This window comes from Nelumbo nucifera, chromosome 4, assembly GCF_055504915.1.
Source record: "Nelumbo nucifera cultivar China Antique chromosome 4, China Antique-T2T, whole genome shotgun sequence".
Lineage (NCBI taxonomy): Eukaryota > Viridiplantae > Streptophyta > Magnoliopsida > Proteales > Nelumbonaceae > Nelumbo > Nelumbo nucifera.
The window spans coordinates 94,985,650-95,000,808 of NC_142652.1; the positions used below are offsets into that span (position 1 = coordinate 94,985,650).

General features: G+C 42.9%; 1 protein-coding gene across 2 annotated transcripts in view; it reads right to left on the reverse strand.

Annotated features, from left to right (window-relative positions):
* The window catches only part of LOC104610002 (ubiquitin C-terminal hydrolase 15-like), a 41,615-nt gene that overhangs the window by 17,097 nt on the left and 9,359 nt on the right, over positions 1-15,159 (reverse strand). The window lies entirely within an intron of this gene.

Here is a 15,159-nt window from a genome sequence, read left to right on the forward strand (position 1 = left end):
GAGGCCATATAGATACCCTTACTTTCAGAAGTTGGAAATTGAGAAGGTAGTAAGAGAGTTATTGGAAAAAGGACATATACAGACCAGTACCAGCCCTTTTTCATCTCTCGTGCTCTTAGTGAAGGACGGTAGTTGGCGCTTGTAGATTACCAGGCCTTAAATCAAATTACTGTGAAGGACAAGTTTCCTATACCCCTCATTGATGAACTACTTGATGAGTAAGGAGAGGCACGGGTGTTCTCCAAATTAGACCTGTGCTCCGGGTATCATCAAATCCGAGTCCACCAGGCCTGAAACTCACCCTCACAACTTTGAGGAGAAATCAGTTACATGCTAAAATGACAAAGTGCTCTTTTGGGCAAGGAAAAATTCAGTACCTTGGACATGTGGTTGCAGCGGGTCAGGTCATGGCAGATCCAGAGAAGGTAGAAGCCATTCAGAAGTGGCCCAAGCCCATTACTGTAAAAGCACTACAAAGCTTCCTTGGGCTTTCAGGATATTACAGGCGCTTCGTTAAGGGGTATGGGCTTATGGCCGCCCCACTAACGCGTCTATTGAAGAAAGATTCATTCAGGTGGACTGAGGAAACCCAACGGGCTTTTGAAGAATTGAAGACAACAGTTTCTAGCCCTCCAGTCCTCACTCTTCCCGACTTCTCTCAACCCTTTGAAATAGAATGTGATGCTTCGGGTGTAGGGGTAGGGGCCGTCTTGATGCAAAAAGGGCAGCCCATTGCTTATTTCAGCAAGGCTCTCTCAGTAACTCACCAAAATCAGTCCACTTATCTTAAGGAAATGACAGTTGTAGTGATGGCAGTGCATAAATGGTGTGCATACCTCTTGGGATGCCAGTTTGTTATTAGAACAGACCAACGGAGTTTGAAGTATATAGCATAACAAAGGGTGCACACTCCGGAGCAGAAAAAATGGCTTAGTAAACTGATGGGCTTTGACTACCTCATAGAGTATAAGCCAGGGCCCGCAATCAAAGTGGCCGACGCATTGTCACGAGTAAAAGAGTTAGCCCAGCTAACCTGCTCTCAGCCCTGCTTCCCTTTATTTGAAGCTATACGACAAGAAGCCAGGTCTGATCCACAGTTGCAGATCATTAGAGATAAGTGGAATCAAGACCCATCCCAAGTTGTTGGTTACCATATTGTGGGGCCTGATCTTTTCTTCAAGGGTCGGTTTGTTGTAGCCCAGAATTCAGCCCACAAAACTGAACTATTAAGGTTATTTCATGACTCCGCTTTGGGAGGACACTCAAGGGTGCTACGGACCATAAAGAGGCTCAACAGCCACTATCATAGGGTAGGAATGCGTAAGGATGCATTACGGTATATATCCGAATGTCAAACCTGCCAGCAGCAGAAATACTCATCACAGTCTCCCGCTGGCCTTCTACAACCTCTCAGAATTCTAGATCAGGTGTGGGAAGACCTTTCCATGGACTTCATCACGGGTCTTCCCCGTTCTGCAGGAAAGGCGGTTATCATGGTAGTGGTTAACCATCTCACCAAGTACAGCCATTTCTCTGCATTACCTCACCCATACACCAGCTATGGTGGCTGACATCTTCATCTAGGACGTAGCCAAGCTGAATTGGACCCCAAGATCCATTGTCTCAGACCGGGACCCTGCTTTCTTGAGTTCATTTTGGAAAGAATATTTCCGCTTGCAAGGAACCCAACTGCACCCTTCCACGAGTTATCACCCGCAGACTGACGAACAAACTAAAGTTCTCAATCGTTGTTTGGAGGCCTACCTTAGATGTTTCGCAGGAGAAAAAGCCTAGACAGTGGGCGGCTCACTAGCTCCCATGGGCAGAATACTGGTACAACTCGACCTATCAGTCAGCTGCTGGAATGACACCCTTCAAGGCTCTTTATGGTAGAGAACCTCCTCCCATATTACCTTATGAGTATGGGTCATCCAATGTGACAGAAGTGGAGACTCATTTGATTGCAAGGGATGAGATCCTTAGATTGCTCAAATCCAATTTGGCAAAGGCCCAGCAGAGAATGAAGACCCAATATGACGCTCACCACCGCCAATTGGAATTTCAGGTGGGTGACTTTGTTTATCTCAAGCTCCAACCTTACTGCCAGATCTCAGTGGTGAGACGGGCTTGGCACAATTTAACACCTAGGTATTATGTGAAAGAATGGTAGGATCCATCTAATAGACGCCAAAAGGTTGCGGAATGGGTGGGCGAATTTCAAAAATTTTCCTACCTTCTCCCAACTGGGAATCATATTCCCTAAATTTAGAATACTATATTCAAGGATCCTACTTGAACCATAATCGAACCAGATCTGAACCAAAAAGCAAAAGGGAGGAATATACCTGATCCGGAGAAGCAGTATCTCCCAAAGTTGGTGTTCACGCCCAAAGAAGAAACCAAGATCCGCTCCTGCTGAAGATGACACAGCTGTGGATGGAACGGAACCAACAGGGTGCGTCCTACACACTGGATCCTTCGCAAGAATCCTCTGCAAACTCTGAACACTGAATCTTTCTCAGTCTTTTTCGCAAGACTAATGTCAAGAACTGATTTCTTGACTCCCTATTGCTGCAAAGATCAAATCTTGCAAGAGGGAATGGCGGCGGCTGGAGAAGAACTCCTGGGACGAAGATGGCTGAACTGCTTCTCTTCTCTCTGGAGTCTGTATGAGATTAAATCTCAATTCGCAGGGAGTTTTCTTTTTTTGCTCACCCTAGGTTCGAAATCTGATATATTTCTCTTGGGTTTCTCCTCCTTTCTTCTTGATTAAGAAACCTCCTAATTAAGAGTTATCCTAATCCAAATCTGTATTTGGATAGGGGATTATCTTAATCCTATCTGCAGATTAAGTTAGCTTACTCTTGATCTTATCAGGAGGTTACCAGATTCAAATTTGTTTTGAATTTGGTCTCCAAGAGTGGATAAGGTTAAAGGCCCTATCCTTTTACTAACATTAATCTCAGATTCGCCCCATAGATGGGTGATCATATCAGCCCAGCTCAAAATGGGCTTTTGGCCCATTAAGTGTTCAGTGTTTAACTAGTTTCCAATCTGCTGCCCAGTTGGGCTTCTTTGTATGGCGTGGGACCCAAGCATTGATCTACACACCAGCCACATGGGTTCGGCCCAGCCTTTATTACAAGGCCCAGCCGAACTCACTAAAAAACTCAGTGACCCCCTGAGTCCATCACATGGACCCTATGGGCCCAACACTTACATTAAGTGGTCCCTGGGCCAAGCCATCTTATAAAAACCCAGGGACTGTGGGCAGGTGCAAGATTAGCCCATCAAGTATTATCCTAAATGGTCTTACACTTAACCTCTCAGCCCTTAATGATCAAGCACTGCCCGACAAGAGAGGACCTCTCCCTCGGCTGCAAGGAACAGTGCCTCACTCTCCACTCACATGGATCCCGGGAATTAAAACCATTTGTAAACATTTCGAAACCGTACATATATATATAAATATATTAATTTTGCAAAACAAAATTCCAACGATTGAAATCAACTGCCGGCAGTTTGGTTTCCATCAGAGAGAGTGCATTCCCGATCATTACCTTTGTCCGATAAAGGGGTTGATCCTGTCACTATGATCACCCACTCAGATGAATTCTCAGACTGTCCCAACATACCCAGGTTTTGATCCCCATCTAAGGATCTCACTGATTGGCATACCAAAGACAACCCGATCCGACACCTAGTAAAGTGTCATAATCGAGTCTAGGGGTCAAGTGTAACTTTCCAATTTTGCCCATCTATCTCCAAGGTTCAGGGTAATACTGGAAATCTGGTCTGGTTCAAGGATTCGAGTAATCCCATACTGCATGTGCCTTGGGTCTTACCCTGGTGGCCAAGACAGGCCATCCCAACACTTGGTGGCACACCAGTATCAGCCTTGGCAGGATAAATCTCCCCAGACTTATCCAATGGCTATGAACATTTAAAACTAACACGAGTCTCTATAAGTGTCCAGTTTTAGGGTCTTACAAAGAATTGTACCAAACAACATGAATCAAACATGCACTTTATTTATTTCCACTAAATAACAAAAGTATATCAAATCGGATTGAAGCTAAGGGCATACAAAACTGTCTAACAGCTCCCATTTGCACTTAGGTCCAATCTGGTACAAGTCGGAGTCCCATACTTTCCACGTGTTTCTCAAACACCTTCTGTGTCAGTGGCTTAATCAATGGGTCTGCCACATTATCCGCTGATGCTACCTTCTAAATTAGGGCGTCCCCTCTACCAACGATCTCCCGTAATACGTGGTACTTCCTCTCGATGTGCTTTGACTTCGAGTGGGCCCGAGGCTCTTTAGCTTGGGCGATCGCTCTATTGTTGTCGCACAACGGGATGGGTGATGTGCTGGACGGAATCGCTCCCAATTCGTGTATGAAGTTCTTCATCCACACGGCTTCCTTGGCAGCTTCACTTGCGGCAATGTACTCGGCCTCGGTTGTGGAATCTGCAGTGGACCCCTGTTTGCTGTTTTTCCAGCAAACAGCACACGATCTTATCGTGAAAACATACCCAGATGTAGACTTTTTATCATCTGGATCCGACTGGAAATCGGCATCGGTATACCCTAGAACTTGTAGTGAACTACCATCGAATACCAGACAAAACTCTTTTGTCCTTCGAAGGTATTTGAGTATGTTCTTCACAACAGTCCAATGCTCCTGCCTTGGGTTGGCCTGGAATCTGCTTACCACACTCACCGCCTGAGCAATGTCCGGGCGAGTGCACAGCATGGCATACATGATGCTCCCTACGGCTGAGGCATAGGGAACGTCTCTCATGCCCTCAATCTCCTCAGAAGCCTTGGGAGACATCTTGGAGAGAGTGACTCCGTGCCTGAAAGGAACATTTCCTTTCTTGGAGTTCTCCATGCTGTATCTTTTGACAATTTTGTCAATATAAGCAGCCTGGGATAATCCAATTATCCGCTTCGATCTATCTCTATAGAGTCGAAGACCCAGTATATATGAAGCTTCTCCAAGATCTTTCATGGAGAACTGCTGTGACAACCATACTTTGACCGAAGTCAACATTCCTACATCATTCCCAATGAGTAGGATATCGTCCACGTACAATACCAAAAAGGTGATCTTATCCTCACTGGATTTCCTGTAAACACAGGGCTCATCCGGATTCTGCTCAAAACGTTTTGACAGCTGAATCAAAGCGGATGTTCCAACTCCTAGAAGCCTGCTTAAGTCCATATAGGGATATATTGAGTTTACATACCATGTGTTCCTGACCAGCAGCAATGAACCCTTGCGGCTGTTGCATATAGATATCTTCACTAAGATCTTCATTCAGGAACGCGGTTTTGACATCCATCTGCCAAATCTCGTAGTCATGGTACACTGCTACAGCTAGCAGGATCCTAATGGATTTAAGCATGGCCACGGGTGAAAAGGTTTCCTCATAATCGATGCCTTCTTTCTGAGTATACCTTTTCACCAGCAAACGAGCTTTGTAGGTCTCAATCCTGCCATCGGGGCCCTTCTTCCTCTTGTAGATCCATTTGCAACCAATTGCTTTTACCCCGAAGGGCGGGTCTACTAGAGTCCAGATTCCATTGTTCTTTTAACGTGTGCAGGACAACCCCAAATCTTCAAGTGTCTTACACTTGGCTTCCTTCCGGTCCAAAAGTTCATATGGAGTTTTCGGAACTGATTTGGTTGGAACCCGATTCAGCACGTAGATAGCAGTCTCTAATGCATATCCCCAAAAGGATGTGAGTAATTCTGAGCGTACGAGAAGTGACCGGACCATGTCCAACAAGGTCTTATTCCTCCTCTCTGAAACACCGTTGAGTTGAGGTGTAGCAGGAGGAGCTAGTTGTGACACTATCCGATTGTCCTTCAAGTAGTCCCTAATACTCGCCACCTCGATCCGATCGAAGGGCCTTAACTTCTCTCCCTAACTGTTTCTCGACTTCCTGTCTGAACTCTTTGAACCTTTCAAAGGATTCAGACTTGTGTCTCATTAGGTACACGTAACCATATCGTGAAAAATCATCTGTAAAGGTGATGAAATACACGTGTTGATTTCGTGTCCTAACACTCAGGAGACCACATACATCAGTATGTATTAGGTCAAGTGTGCCTGCAGATCTTTTAGGCTTACTGTCAAATGGCCGTTTAGTCATCTTACCTTGTAGGTAAGGTTCACAAGTGGGAAGATTTTCTACGATTAGAAAATCCAAAGGACCATCCTTTACCAGCCTTGTGATTCGGTCAACACCGATATGGCCAAGTCAGTAATGCCAGAGGCACGTGGGATTTACTGTATCACGATTCCTTTTCTTGGGATTTTCGACCGACGTAGTTTCGGTTAAGTTAATTTCCAGAGAATGATGTAGAACATAGAGACCGTTCTCCAGTTCCCCGCATGCGATGAATTTGTTATTCCGTTTAACAGTAATCATATTACTAAAATAAACAGTATATCCATCAGCATACAGTTTAGAAACAGAAATTAAATTTCTTCTCAAATTTTGTACATAAAGACAATCTTTAAGTACAAGTACTCCTCTAAAAACTAATTCTACGGTTCCTATCGCCGCAGCTGCAACACTTGCAGTCGTTCCCAAGAATAGTGTCACTTCGCCTTCACTCCATCTTCTGCTAACTTTGAACCCCTGTAGTGAGTTACACGCATGAGTTGAAGCTCCGGAGTCAACACACCAGGACACAGAAGTAACTAACATATTAGTTTCTATGACACAAGTTTCGATGTTACCTTTCTTAGATTCCAGGTAGGCAGGACAATTCCTCTTCCAGTGGCCAGTCTGCTTGCAGAAGTGACAGACATCAGATGCCTTGTTCTTCTGCTTCTTGGGTTTGGTAGCTTTCTTCTGGGGCTTTTTTGCCTTTCTCTTTTTCTTGCCCGATTTGTTAGATTCGGCAAGCAGAACCACAGGCTCATCCTTCTTGAGTAGATCCTCGGCCCTCTGCAACATATTGCTGAGTTCCTGGACGCTGACATTCAGCTTATTCATGTTGTAGTTCATTGTGAACGCATTGAAGGAAGAGGGCAAAGAATTTAGGATGGCATCCACTTGCGTGCCAAGATCTAGCCTGGATCCAAGAGCTTCTAGTTCGTTAATGTATCTCATCATTCGAAGACAATGGTCATGAACTTTTTGCCCCTTGGACATCTGCGCGGTCATGAACAATTTCAAGACCTTCTGTCGAGTAGAACGGTTCTGCTCTTCATACATTGTCTTTAGACTGTCCAATATATCATTGGCTAGTTTGATCTGATCGAACTGCCTCTGTATTGAGTTGTCTAATGAGGCAATGACAAAGCAACGGACTAGGGAGTTCTTGTCCTCCCAATCTTGGTAATCCCTCCTACGGGCCTCAAAAATCACCCGGATGCTCCGGAGCAGGATTTTTCATCACCTTATCTAACTTTTCGGAAGTTAGGACCAACATAAGATTTTTGTACCAGTCGGCATAGTTTGGGCCCTTAAGCTTGTTATCGTCTAGAAGCTTTGCGAATTGACCGTTTGCCATTTTTTGATAAAACAGCAAAATCGTTAGTCCACAACCTTAGTTTGATTCATGTTACTTACATAGACATGGTTTTTAATCTATGTTCCATTCCCATTTGTTCATCTCTGAGATTTCCCTCCTTTCTCAGTGACGGAAACGACGAAATGTCTCTGGAAATGTGGGAAATCACATGGGGTGCGTGAAGCCAACTGTTTCAGCTGCATAACCCTACCACCTTTCTGTGACGGATCATATCCACTCATCAAATGAGTTTCCCTTTGGCCTCTGTCAGACAAGGTTCAGAATCGTTTTCAAGTAAACCTTTCTGTCCAGTGAGTGCTTACCCATCATATTCAGGTTACGCCAAGGTACCGTGAGAGAGTTCCCATTTTTTGGTGAAGCCCCTCCCACATCGGTCAATGACGCCCCTATCATTCTATGAAACACTCTGACAGATCCAACAGCAAATGGATAGCCCAATTTTATGGTGCGTTTCCTCATTACTGAAGGACCCATCATTGTGCTAATGACGGAAGGTCTTTAGAGAGTCCATCATATGGATCTCCCTATCACATGCATTCATATTTGCTGGAGGGAACTAAATTACGCCCTAGTTCTAATTTAGGTCAAACTAGAGTGGCTCCCACTGACTTTCATAAAGTCAGATTTCTAGTGGGCCTTAATCGGCTAGGGGTTCCGTACGCATCGCTTTTCAGGGTTGTGGGGCCCACTAAGCAGGGAGGGGTCATCCAATGACCTTAAGGGACACCATGGCAATGATGTGCATTCAGCCATGGTGCGCAAGAGCCACTAACGTGTCTTCATGGGCCAAGTGCTTATGGCCCATGGTCGCAGCACATCAAACATCCAATCATCACATGTAAAGGAGGAATTGATCCAATCAATCAACTGCTGTAAAGCCCATTTTAATAGTCCATTTAAAACCTAACATTAACAATTAATGTCGACTAGGTGTATGGGCTGAATCGCAGTTAGCAGTTCGGCCCATACAACTTTTCTCGCAATAGTGGGCTTTTGCAGTTTTAACTCTTTAAAACTGGGCTTTACAGGTGGGCCGAATTAATCCCTGTAATTAAACATCAGATTTGGAACAACAAATGTGAGAAAGATGGACTGAAAAACAGTCCCTTTCGAACCCTAGATTCAGTCCAAACAGTTTTGGTCCAATCTAGTCCGAAATGGTCCAAAACTAATTTTCAATTCAAGAATTAATTCATGAAAGATCTTAAATTAATAATCTTGATTTTAAACAATCACAAATCAACTATGGACTGTTCGCACCACCTGCAAAACAGAGGTTAATAATTAGGGTTGCAGTTTCACAAACTGCAAATCGCAAAAAGCGATTTCTCCATCTGCAAATCTCCAGTGCCGCCATCTTCTTCCTTCTTTAATCAAGAAAAAAACAGAAATCCTATTTCTATTAACTTATTACATTCTTGATCAAATCCTATACCTTCAGTCTAAAAAATAAAATAAAAAAAATATTTTACAGACCGAATTGAATGAAATAAATGAAAAAGGGTGCGCAGACCATCTGCACCAAATCTGCACTGCGATCTCCAGGTTCGAACAGTCCATTAAATCAAAATAAATAAAGAACAATTCTAAATAAATTTTGGATTTAACAAAAATTAATTTCAGATCAATCGCCCTTAACAAGAAACCATTTCTTGAAAAAATAAAGAAAGCAATCTGCGCAAATCTTGGCAGAACATCTTCTATCCATCTGCGCAGGGTCAGATCTGATTTTCTTTTGGTTCAAGATTCGAACCTGTGGCTCTGATACCACTGAAAGAATGGTAGGATCCATCTAATAGACGCCAAAAGGTTGTGGAATGGGTGGGCGAATTTCAAAAATTTTCCTACCTTCTCCCAACTGGGAATCATATTCCCTAAATTTATAATACTATATTCAAGGATCCTACTTGAACCATAATCGAACCAGATCTGAACCAAAAAGCAAAAGGGAGGAATATTCTTGATCCAGAGAAGCAGTATCTCCCAAAGTTGGTGTTCACGCCCAAAGAAGAAACCAAGATCCGCTCCTGCTGAAGATGGCACAGCTGTGGATGGAACGGAACCAACAGGGTGCGTCCTACACACTGGATCCTTCGCAAGAATCCTCTACAAACTCTGAACACTGAATCTTTCTCAGTCTTTTTCGCAAGACTAATGTCAAGAACTGATTTCTTGACTCCCTATTGCTACAAAGATCAAATCTTGCAAGAGGGAATGGCGGCGGCTGGAGAAGAACTCCTGGGACGAAGATGGCTGAACTGCTTCTCTTCTCTCTGGAGTCTGTATGAGATCTAATCTCAATTCGCAGGGAGTTTTCTTTTTTTGCTCACCCTAGGTTCGAAATCTGATATATTTCTCTTGGGTTTCTCCTCCTTTCTTCTTGATTAAGAAACCTCCTAATTAGGAGTTATCCCAATCCAAATCTGTATTTGGATAGGGGATTATCTTAATCCTATCTGCAAATTAAGTTAGCTTACTCCTGATCTTATCAAGAGGTTACCAGATTCAAATCTGTTTTGAATTTTGCAAAACAAAATTCCAACGATTGAAATCAACTGCCGGCAGTTTGGTTTCCATCAAAAAGAGTGCATTCCCGATCATTACCTTTGTCCGACAAAGGGGTTGATCCTGTCACTATGATCACCCACTTAGATGAATTCTCAGACTGTCCCAACATACCCAGGTTTTGATCCCCATCCAAGGATCTCACTGATTGGCATATCAAAGACAACCCGATCCGACACCTAGTGAAGTGTCATAATTGAGTCTAGGGGTCAGGTGTAACTTTCCAGTTTTGCCCATCTATCTCCAAGGTCCAGGGTAATACTGGAAATCTGGTCCGGTTCAAGGATTCGAGTAATCCCATACTGCATGTGCCTTGGGTCTTACCCTGGTGGCTGAGACAGGCTTATCCAATGGCTGTGAACATTGGATAAATCTCCCAAGACTTATCCAATGGCTGTGAACATTTAAAACTAACACGAGTCTCTATAAGTGTCCAGTTTTAGGGTCTTACACAGAATTGTACCAAACAACATGAATCAAACATGCACTTTATTTATTTCCACTAAATAACAAAAGTACATCAAATCAGATTGAAGCTAAGGGCATACAAAACTGTCTAACATTATGGGCCTTATAGGGTTCTGGAAAGAGTGGGCCCGGTTGCTTACCAGTTGGAGCTCCCCCCTACCTCAAAGTTGCATCTAGTATTTCACATCTCACTTCTTAAGAAGGCAGTGGGGAATCAAACCCCTCTCACCCAACTTACCCCGGTTCACTGAAGAAGGGGACCTTGACACTGAGCTTGTAAGAATTGTGGATTTCCGTTGGGTTCAACAAGGTGGTCAGGTTGTGCCCGAAGCCAAAGTAGAGTGGGTTGGGCTTCCTCCAGAAGATGCCACTTAGGAACCTTATCTTAGGCTGAATGAAAGGTTTCCAAACCTAGACCTTGAAGGCAAGGTCAATGTTAAGGGGGGAGGAATTGTTGGAGCCCAAACACCCCCTTCGAACCCAAATGCAGGTGTGGAGTAGACCATAGTTGTCAAGGCACCAAGGCGAGGCTAGGCGACTGGGGGGCGCCTTGTCGCCTAGTCGCCTAGGCAATGTATTTTTTATGTTAAAAGCATAGATCCTAGGGTAGTTCCCTAGGTACCATAATCATATTTCTTTAATAATTATTCATGATTTTCATAAGAAAAGTATAATTTTCATATTAAAGTATAGAAAATCAACATATTCATGAGAAGAAAAGGAAGAAGGAAAATAAAATTCAAAAAGTATAGGGGCTGAACCCTTATTTTTGTTATAGGAAAAGAAGAAAATAAAAAGTATTGGTAGTAGTAGTAGAAGAAGAAGAAGAAGAAGAAGAAGAAGAAGAAGTAGAAGAAGAATATATGGAGGAGGAAAATGTGCTGATTAGATAAAATTTTTAGTTCTTCCTTATTGGTTCAGGTTTTTAAGTCTTTGAGGGTTCAATACAGCATTTAGCAATGTTTGTGTTGATTAAACCCTAATAAATAAGAAAATAATAAAAAGAAATTATTATATAAACACACAAAATGATTATTTTAGTTTAATAATGTCTATTTTATAATTATAATCTCAAAAAATAATGAATAAAAAAGTATTTTATAGTAGGAAGTAGAAAACTGTTAGGCGATTAGGCAAGGCAAGCCTCAAAGGGCACCTAGTCGCCTAGGCGTCGCCTTGAAAACTATGGAGCAAACCTCCACCAATCAGCATTTCACTAGAAGACAGAGAGGCTAGCATGCCACGCTGGCAGAGCCTTTCCAGAGTTAGTTACACTGCCACCAGAAGATATTTTCTTCATGATTGCGCCGGTAGGCCAGCTATATAAGGCCTTGATCATGTAATAAGTGGTATGAATGAATATTTTTTTCTATCTCTCTCTCTCTGTTATCTTCTTCCTCCCATCCCTGTTCTTCAACCCTTTCTGTTTCAGGAGGTTAAGCCACCCTTGAAGGGGCTTCCGAGGTGAGCGGCATCTCATCACCATGTGATTAGGTATGCCTTGCCCACACAAAGGTACAAATAACTACTAGTGAATTTTCATTCATCGACTAATCCAACCCAGTTTATATACACTTTAACCCTCAAACGTCTATAGCCCCAACTCATATAGAGAGATTTGTTCTAGGAGTTGTCTACCATTAGAGGAGTTTGGGAGGGCCCTTGGTGTTTAGGGAGTGATTTTAATGTTATCAGATTTTCGAGCGAATCAAATAACCTAAACCAAAGCATTATGGCTAGCATGAGAAACTTTAACAATCTTATAGATGCTTTGGAACCAAAAGAACTTCCTCTACTACAAGCAGACTTTACTTGGACAAAGTTTCAATCCCCCCCCAATCTGCTCTAAATTGGATAGATTCATGTTCTCCCTAGAATGAGAGGATTTGTTTGGGACCTTAACTTCTAGATCCTTTCCTAGAGTGACCTCTGATCATTGTCCTATCTGTATTGAGAGGGAAATCCTCTATGGAGGTCCTTCACATTTCCGATTTGAAAATATATGGTTGGAGGATCCCTCCTTTAAACGGAGGTTAAAGATTTGGTGGGGAGAACCGTGACCTTTGGGAAGAAAGGAAATAGAGACTCAGTTGGAAACTAAAGAATTTAAAGGCAAAAATAAAGGCTTGGAACAAGGGGCACTTTGCAAGAACTGAACAAATCAAAGAATAATCACCTCTAGGATTGAAGAGTTGGATAGAGAAGAGGCTCTCAAAACCATGTCACAGGAGGAGAGGGAGGAAAGGTGAAACAAGGTTGAACTAGAGGAAATCTTAAGGAAGGAAGAGATTTGTTGGAGACAGAAATCTAGATCTAAGTGGATTGTAGAAGGGGATGGTAACACTAAATTTTTCACCCAATGGCTAATGGAAGAAGAAAGAAACATTCTTAGTGTGGAAATGGAAGGTCAGGAATTAAGGGAGCCTTAAGAGATTGTAAAGGCTTTTGTCAACCATTTTAAGAATCTTCTCTCGGTCTCCGGAGGTTCTAGGGCAAGATTACCAGAACTAGATTGGATTGAAACCTCATAGGAACATCCCCAAGGGTTGGAAAGAAATTTCTCCTTAGAAGAAATTAAGGAGGCAATATTTTCCATGGATGGATATAAAGCCCCAGGACCAGATGGGTTTACTATATGGCCTTCTATCAAGAGTGTTGGGACTTGGGACTTCCTAAAAGTTGATCTCTTGGAAGTGTTTGAAGAATTTTTATCCCCTTCAGAGCAAATGCTACCTTTATCTCTCTAATACCTAAGGAGGCGGCAAAATCTCCCAAGGATTTTAGACCAATCAGTTTAATAGGGAGACTCTACAAAATCATCTCAAAGGTTCTTTTAGAAAGGATCAAGCAAGTTTTACCTTTAATAATTTCACTATTCCAAGGGGCCTTTGTGGAAGGGATACAAATTGTGGATCAAATTCTTGTAGCAAATGAATGTGTTGTTAAGAAAAGGAAAAGAGGAAAATGTTTGGTCTATAAGTTGGGTTTGGAAAAGGTCTATGACTTAGTGAACTGGAACTTCCTGATAGAAATCCTAGAGAGGCTAGAGTTTGGAAAAAGGTGGAGGAAGTAGATAAAAGGTTGTATTAAGTCAAAAAACTATTCCATTCTTATTAATGGAGTGGTGAAAGACTTCTTTCCAGCCAAGAGAGATCTAAGGCAGTAGTTAAGGGGATGTAGGGAGGTGGGTTCTTTGTTTTAAATGGATTTGACTCTATTATCTTGGAATGTTTGGGGTTTGTGCTCCGGGCAAAGGGGAACGGTGGTTTGTAATTTATTGAGCAAGTTGGAAATCAGATGTGGTCTTCATCAAAGAATCAAAGCTGGAAGCAGTTGATGTTGGGGGGAAGCTTATGGGGTCAAGGTCAGGTGAGGTGGGTGAGTAAGCTTGCCAGGGGCAGTGCTGGAGGTATTCTAGTTTTATGGGACCGGTTGTAATGCAACCTAATTTCTTCTCATGTTGGTGAGTTTGCAGTGTCAATGGTGTTGGAGTTGGAGGGTGGATTCCAAGGGCTTTTAATTAATGCATATGGTTCCATGGAAAGTGGGGAGAGGGAGAGGCTGTGGGAAGATCTGTCAGAAGCCAGAGGTAACTCCGATTTGCCTTGGGTTATTGGAGGAGACTTCAATGTGGTGATGTTTGAGGAGGAAAAATGGTGAATTGGAATCAGGTACATGTTCCTAAGGAGAACGGGGGCTTGGGGATCAGGAAGCTAAAGTTGTTTAATTTGGCTCTTTTAGGAAAATGGATTTAGAGATTTGAGAAAGAGAAAAATAGGTGGTGGGGGAAATTAATTGCGGCAAAATATGAGACTGACAGTGGGGTTTGGGTAACCACTACTCAGATGAACTCCTTAGGCTGCTCCACATGGAAGAAAGTTATGGAAGCTCTCCCTTGGTTTAACAGAGGTCTGTCTCCAAAGGTGGGAAATGGGAACAGGCTGAGGTTCTGGAAGGACATTTGGTGTGACAATAGACCTCTTGCTGAAGTATTCCCCCATTTATTTCAAATTGCTGAAAACCAGAATGACTCAGTGGCTAGGGGTGCAAGTCGGGTTGGCCCGAGTCAACAGTTTACATTGTTTTGGGCTTGGGCTTCGGGTTGGGTCCATTAGAATTTTGACAAAATCCCAACCTTAACCCGCAAAAGTTGCACCCCTATCAGTGGCTAACTATTTTGAAGTGAGTGACGGCACTATTGCTTGGTGCCCATCATTTAGAAAGCCATTCCAAGATTGGGAAATTGATCAAGTCTCTGAGCTTTTGGAGTTGCTGTACAGGCAATCCATAGACTTGCCGGCTGAGGATTCTTGGAGCTGGAAATACAGTGCTGATGGTTTATTCTCTGGTAGCTCTTTTGCTGGGTTGTTGAATCATGAATAAAGGAAGGTGTACCTGGAGAGTCATTCCTGCCACCATTTTCTGCACAGTCTGGTCTGAAAGAAATAGGAGGATCTTCCAAAATCATTTCCTGGGTTGCAGCGGCCAAGGGTCTTCAGAACTCAGTCCTTAACTCTCAATTGAGATCTAGGAATCTGTTTGAGTTATGATGTAGTGTGTTCTAGTGTGT